The sequence below is a fragment of the Limulus polyphemus genome, unplaced genomic scaffold (assembly GCF_000517525.1).
Source record: "Limulus polyphemus unplaced genomic scaffold, Limulus_polyphemus-2.1.2 Scaffold11800, whole genome shotgun sequence".
NCBI lineage: Eukaryota > Metazoa > Arthropoda > Merostomata > Xiphosura > Limulidae > Limulus > Limulus polyphemus.
This window is the reverse complement of record NW_013677410.1, coordinates 1-7,465: the sequence shown is the minus strand read 5'-3', so window position 1 is coordinate 7,465 and position 7,465 is coordinate 1. Positions and strand designations below refer to the sequence as shown.

Below are 7,465 nucleotides of genomic sequence, written 5' to 3'. Positions count from 1 at the left end.
CCCTCTTATAATGCACTCATGGCCCCCCAAAGTTGTAGTTTGTGTATTAGTGATAGCAAGATGTCACTCTGATTCACAGTCTAGGCATACTGACCACTAAGCCATACCTGATCAAATTTTTAGAACAAATGATAGATGTTGTTGATTTAACAATTTCACCTCATGAGCTAAGAAACAAAACTTTTCTGTTAAATTTATATTTGTGTGTATGAATCATAATTAATATTAATTCTTAAATATGAAAATGATTATACAGGTTTTATTTGAAATTTAAATGTGTGGAGACAATCTTATAGAAGAATGTCTATTTGAATATTAGCAATTAAATTTATTTTTCATATATATATTCATTTCTTAGTTTGATACTGATACTTACGTTTTGATACAAACGACAACAATAATTACAACCAGCACTAAAAAAGCACCAATGCCAACAGCCACAGCAATCCCTATTAAAAAGAAAAAGGGAATAGCAAAAAAAAAATTTGGTTTCTTTAATATAAAAAAGTAAATGTTTCTTAACATGTAATTATATTTCTATTTATATAAATATTTCAGTGATTGACATTAAACATTTACTACTCTTGTTACTAGGACTATGTACCATGTATCAAAGTTAATTGTTTTGTAAGGAAGCATTACACAACAAATAATTCCCACTTTTAACACTAGAGTTGCAGACTACTTGCCAAGACGTGTAATAATAATAATCTGAAGTTCAGTGATTTGACGATTTGTAAAAAGAATAATGCACAAATTGAAGAAATTAGAGGAGTACATTACTTTCGTATAAACAAACTATTGTACAATGTTGATCCTGTTTCTTATCTTACACGTATTAATCATACATATAAATATATCCATAATTCTGAAACTTGTTTCTTTTGTTGAAGTTCTCCAAGTATCGACTACATCGCCTCCTACGTTGTCTAACAGTAGCTGGTAATAACCGAGTGATTACGTCGACTCCTACGTTGTCTAACAGTAGCTGGTAATAACCGAGTTACTACGTCGACTCCTACGTTGTCTAACAGTAGCTGGTAATAACCGAGTGGCTACGTCGACTCCTACGTTGTCTAACAGTAGTTGGTAATAACCGAGTGACTACGTTGACTAACAGTAGCTGGTAATAACCGAGTGACTACGTCGACTCCTACGTTGTCTAACAGTAGCTGGTAATAACCGAGTGACTACGTCGACTCCTACGTTGTCTAACAGTAGCTGGTAATAACCGAGTGATTACGTCGACTCCTACGTTGTCTAACAGTAGTGGTAATAACCGAGTGACTACGTCGACTCCTACGTTGTCTAACAGTAGCTGGTAATAACCGAGTGACTACGTCGACTCCTACGTTGTCTAACAGTAGCTGGTAATAACCGAGTGACTACGTGACTTGAAGTATATTTAAACAAATGGTACGTAGACGTTGGTGCCAGTTTGAGATTTGTTGATATTGAATAAACACTTTATCAAGTCAATGTCTCAGTTTCTTCATTTCATGAAAGATTCATTATTTCAGAAGATTACAATCACACCATTGTTGTTCTTCCTGTTTCCAAAATAGTTACAAACAGTGACATAATAAGACTATACAAAGCAATATTAGTGGTATATTCATCTAGTGACGTATGATAAGAATAAATTTATGAATTATTATGTAGAAACTGTTAGTTATACACTACCACAGAGGTAACAAAATACTGACCTACTGTTTTTGACCGGTCAGAATCAATCTGGCTATCTGAAACTAAAAAAATAAAAGTATGGTTAAAGTTCAGGAACAAAGTGATAAATAGGGTGATTTTTTTTGTTCATTATTAACACAAAAAGCATTAAAAAGAAGTTCTAGAATTAACATATTTGATTGAGCAGGGCTTTCAATAAGGTACTAGTTTTACGTGCAATTAATGGACTATAATGTAGAACTTCATGTCAGTAAAGTTAAAACATCTAGTGTAGCTTTGACCTTATTGGCACAGGTAGGGGTCAAACCTTTTACAGAGTATCATGGTATTACGTGTTAGATGTCAGAGTTACCAACTATTCATTTGACCGTACGTTGCTGATTTAATGACAGTTCCTGATAGAGGAAAGTAAATACCAGATACAATATATTTTGGAGATCCTAAAGGTTATACAAACTATATCATGGACAAAATTATCTTTGTTCTTCATATGAACAGCACCTTGCACTCAGACTTGTTAGTCTCAGTACAGATATCTTTGTAACTTATCTGATGTTCTTGTGTACAACAGACTTGTACAGTGGCATAATTAGGTATTTTTTGCATTCAGGGCAAGTTTGACAACGTTAGATAATCATAAAGTATAACCAATCCTGTTTATATTAATAAACAATAAAAGTATGGGAATTATTTCCCAAATCATAATCAGATGTAGTTTTCAAATATGTTAAAATAGCTGGAGCTTTGCATCCCCTTCTGGGCTGTGGCAGGTGCCCTGGTTATAATACTGGACTTGTACATATTACTAAAAGCTTGCTACATTTTATGTAGATATACATAGTAAATTTGAAATTATAGTCAGCATTTCTTCTCCAATACAGAGTTGGTCCAACTGAGTGAGCCTGTGCACATTGGGTTAAATAGACATGAATACTTTCAAATATATTACACAGAATGTAAGGTAAAGTGGAATTTTATTTTGATATAGTATAAAAACAATATAAAAGCAAAAAACTGCAGTGTATAGAAATAAAAAAAATTAAAATTCATGTTGAAAGTTTTTTTTTTAGCACAAAACTACATGATTAGCTGTCTGCACTCTACTGTGGGGAATTTAATTTTAGTGCTGTAAATAAAAGTTTAAAAAAATGTTATTGCTTTTAATTATATACTGGACAAAACAAAGATTTGTAATATTTTATACATTGAGGTTTATTGAAATCTTATTTTCATTCAGTAAAATTAGCTTTGATTAAAACTAATTTGAACTAGTCGAAAGGGAATATTAGAGCAGTTAGCATAATTGAGTTGTTTTGCTACAATTACTTGAATCGATAAAATAATTCAAACATTTAATACTGATTTACTTTTTTGTGGAAAAAATAACTGAAGTAGTGACATAAAATAAGGAGTCACTTGTAAGGGTCCTAGCTAGTTTCTCGTGACTTGTATCCAACCCCGACATATAACTTTGAAGCAAATTATAGTTACTACAGAACTAACAACCAAATACAAATTGGTTTTATTCCTATTCAAATTTATGGATTCTTACATGTCTAATAGTTACTCGGTATAAAGCAGAGTATTTGAATCGTGCACATAAAATATGTAGCAGACTGTAAACATTATAACACTGTGGTACACATTATATAACAATGGAAATAAACAAGTGATATGCCTATAGAGGTCACAAGCAGCAAGTACTGGTAGCTAGAAGTGCAGATATGTTGTACAATTTACTAGTATTTTATATGCGTGTCCTTTGATTTAAATGGAAAATTTCACTTTGTTTTTGTGTTACCTTCCTTTTCTCAATGTATGATTGTGGAATATTGTTTAAAATGTTCTGCATTACTCTCTGGAAGTTATTTGGTTGCTTCTTGATATCCTCAGTTCTTGCACAAGCTTATAAAGCCTCGCAAATGTCCAAATTGGGACTTTGAGCAGGCCAAGTCATACTTTTGAGGATTTCATTGGTCTCTTTACTATATATAAATAAAAAAAAAAAAATGTTTGTAAGTTAGGGATCGTTGTCTGGCAAGAAAATTAATCTTGTTCCCGAGAGGAAAACATAGAATAATATGACTGCAAATTATTTTATGCTTTACGCTTGTGTGGAACTTTCTGATTGGTTAGATAACAGTGTGTAACTGTGCTTTGTTGCAGTTCATCTTCATGTGATCCACATTGTCATTTTTTTTTTATTGAACACTGTTTCCATAATTAGTTTCAGAACTGTATTACGTTCCTGCTACCTCCTTAGTCCACATGTACATTTTTCAAAATTGTTTTTTTTTCTTTCAGAATTTTCGGTCTGAATGCTGAGATTCACTGAAGTAACTTTTAACTTTCCCTTTTTGAAAGCGTGGAAGCTAGAGATTCTCTAATTGGCTATTAACCAACTTTAGTGCAGGGAAGATAGCATGTGACATCATGTACGAGATGGTTATCTTTCCTGTTGGTAAGGGTCAGGTGCAGCTGTGGCCTTGAGCTCAACTGTCAGTGAACACAGATTATATATGGAAGGCACATTGTGTGTGAAAACTTTATTTTGGTACTTAAAGCCAGGTTTGCCCCTGTAACAGAGAGGATTTTTAAACTTTCTTTTCGCTTACTTGTCTTTTAACTTAGAGGATCTTCTGTTAACTAAAGTGGGTAGTTTTGTATTTTAACTTGAGTTTAACACTTTCACTATTGGCATCTTTTTCTTTGCACGTCACATTCTTTTCATGATATATGAATAAATTTGGTTTAGAAATGTAGCTAATAATCTATGTTTTAATTATATATAAGTTTTAAGTTATTAATTTTATAAGGCAATATTTAAAAAAATTTGTTTTTTTCCTTAGTATGACATTTGTTCTCCAGGTATTCCCTCTTCTCTAATTTATTTACTACCTCTCTGAGAAATACGAAATTTAACATAAATTACTTATTATAATGTTATTATCACTTGGGCAAAGGATAATTTTTATAGCCTTCAACTGTATTTAGTTACAGAGCCATGAACTAGAAAATCAGACCACTCTTGCCACCCACCTGTCACATCCTCTCTTTCAAAAATTGTCCAGTAGTTCTTTCTGATGTTTAATACTACATTATTTATAACCAATAGAAAGCTAAGGATTTAATCTATCAAATGATGTATTATACTACATTATTATCTGTACAGAGAATTGTCTATTTCACTTCCATTTCAAACTCTATTCCCACGAGAAACACATCGATGAGCTTAGCTGAATTTTTAATGACTCTTGTTACACAGTGGGAAAGCCAGAAGAATTGTAATAGTTATGGGACATTGTCTGCATTTTGCAGGTTATTAGTGTGTTGTTTGGTGCATTATTTAATTAAATAAATTTAGTGCTGTAATACAATTAGTATATATATATATAAAAAAAATAGTAGGGTTAAGTGTCATTGATAGTTGACGGTAAAAAAAAAGGACCCAGTAACTAAAGTAATTAAAGGGAAAAATTGGAAACTTTTCAGGTTAGATAAGGTAAAATAACACAAATGTTCAGTATGTATGCTGGGGAGTAGCTTGTGCATTAGGTAATGCGATATGATAATATGAGCAGCACGTTTGCCAAGTGACTTACAACTTGTATGGCATGAATGTTAGTAAGACATGGTTCAAAGGGCAATAAAAAAAATTACATCCTAAAAAGATGTATACTGTTACAAATTTAAATCTATTTAGGATAAACAAATGTAGTTTCGTGTGAAAAGTAGAACTCATTCTAGAAAGAAAAAAGGGGTAATTTAGTTTTATTTAAAATTTTTTTGGTGGTTACGAGGTCAGTCAAATTGACCAACCTTGTATAGAGTTAGTGTAGAGAAAATAACAGATTAAAATAGGAAGTTTTATTGAAAAAAAAAACATTTGAAATTTAAGAGGTATTTGAGATTTCTCAGATGAAGAAAAGTAGTTTTAATCTTAACGTGAAAATCACTGCACTTAGAGTGGTCAACACTTTGACTCCGTATATACATGGAGAAATTTTATAGTGAAAATATTTCAGTAAAAATTCTGTTTTTTGGTCTCAAGTGACTCTTAATGTTTACTGAAACCCTACAAAATGTGAAGATTCACAAAAAATATTAGAAGTTATAGTATGGAAACTATAAGTCAATTTTCGGTCGTGAACTTGGCTGATTTGACAGAGTCCATAGTGAGGTAGTTAAATTTTAGAGAGAATGGTTTAAGCATTTGGATTTTAAAATGTAGTTTAGCTTACATTTGAATGGCAGTTTAAACTTGATCCTTGCATTTTGTTTAAACGTAACACGTGTAGCTTACAAGGGGACATACCAAACTGGTAACAGCTTTTAAACAAGTCTTCATTTTGCTCTTTGAAATGTATCAGTTAACACTTGCCCTTTGCTGTTGTTATATTCTGATAATATTTTTGTAATTGTCAAGCTTCCAATGTCAAGTCTTTTTCCCAGACAACTCCCTCTATAGATTGGAGAGACTGTTATATTTCATTTCAAAGTTCAGTTCTCTCTTATCCTCTTGCTTGCAGGCCTAACTGACTGCTTTAGGGAAAAACTGTTACCAGGAAATACCACACAAAATGAAAAACTCCATTAAGTTGACAGTTCAAATAGTTGATGAGGTACGTAAACAGTGTATGAAACAATCTTGTACACAAGACAGAGTTCAGCAATATGTACTTGTGTATATACACAGAAAACAAGTACAATATATATATTTTTTTACCATTATTCTACACAATATTAATTAAAATATCTGTTAAATCTTTCAACATATTGATATGCAAAGAATTTTACAATTGTAAGAAAATAAAAAATGTATAGCAAGACTTACGTTCTCCATTGACAAGATTTTCACTTGGGTCTAGAGTTGGTGGAATATCTAAAGATTACAAAAACAAGTATCTAGTTATAATCTTTCTTTATTCCAAATTGTACACAATGTGATGTTATTGCTAAATTACTTCAATTAGTTTTAGTTAAACTGCATCACTGTTACAGTGTAAGCTTTTGTAAAATGGTTAATCTTGTTAATGTTGCAAGGTATGTCTAGAAAAACCCATCTTTCTGTGTATGTATAAGTGGTTCTTGCCTGCAGTTAAGTTATCTTTGTTGAAGTTCTAATATAATTGCAATTCAGACTTTTTTAAAATTCTCTTTATCTAAAATGCTTTTCGTTTATTAAACTTAAAAGTGAATTACATACATCATTATTTAACCTAGATTGTAAGTATCATGTACAAAGAAAATATTCAAAAGGTGAGCACTTCTATTAAATCTTTTATCAATGCAATAAACAAACTTGGTGGCCATAAAGCACACCCATTGGCTACACTTTCTACTAGAAAGATAAGTACTTTAAATATATAACTAAAAGCCATCTTAAGTTTTCTTATCTTTACTACTACTAATATTGTGAGAAAACAAGATGTGAAGAGGTCCATACAATATGACAATTTCTCTATCTTAATGAGTGACATAATCGTGTTTCTAGCAACTGAATAAAAAGCTCACAACATATTTTGTTTCTCTTCAAGCTAGCCTGCAGTCAACAAGTTTATAAAAAGGAAATGGGAACTGTTTGTTTTCTTAAACTATTTTAAATGTGCAACTTACTACTGATTACTTTGCAAAGTTACTAAGCTTGAAATAACAGAGATCCAAAAATTAACAACACATTATTTAAGAAACCCTCATTCTGTGATGCCAAAGTTAAGTTTTACTGTTTACCAAAACTTAATCTCTAATATCATACTTACAGATGTATACTAAGCTAAAT

At 31.5% G+C, this 7,465-nt stretch overlaps 1 long non-coding RNA gene across 1 annotated transcript; it reads right to left on the bottom strand.

The window, feature by feature from the left end:
* Positions 1–376: 376 nt before the first annotated feature.
* On the bottom strand, positions 377–6,576 carry LOC106476845. Its single transcript, XR_001291939.2, has 3 exons — positions 6,521–6,576; positions 1,707–1,748; positions 377–449 (listed from the first exon to the last, which is right to left on the bottom strand). It is a non-coding gene; the product is annotated as an uncharacterized LOC106476845 (long non-coding RNA).
* Between the last annotated feature and the right edge of the window lie 889 nt (positions 6,577–7,465).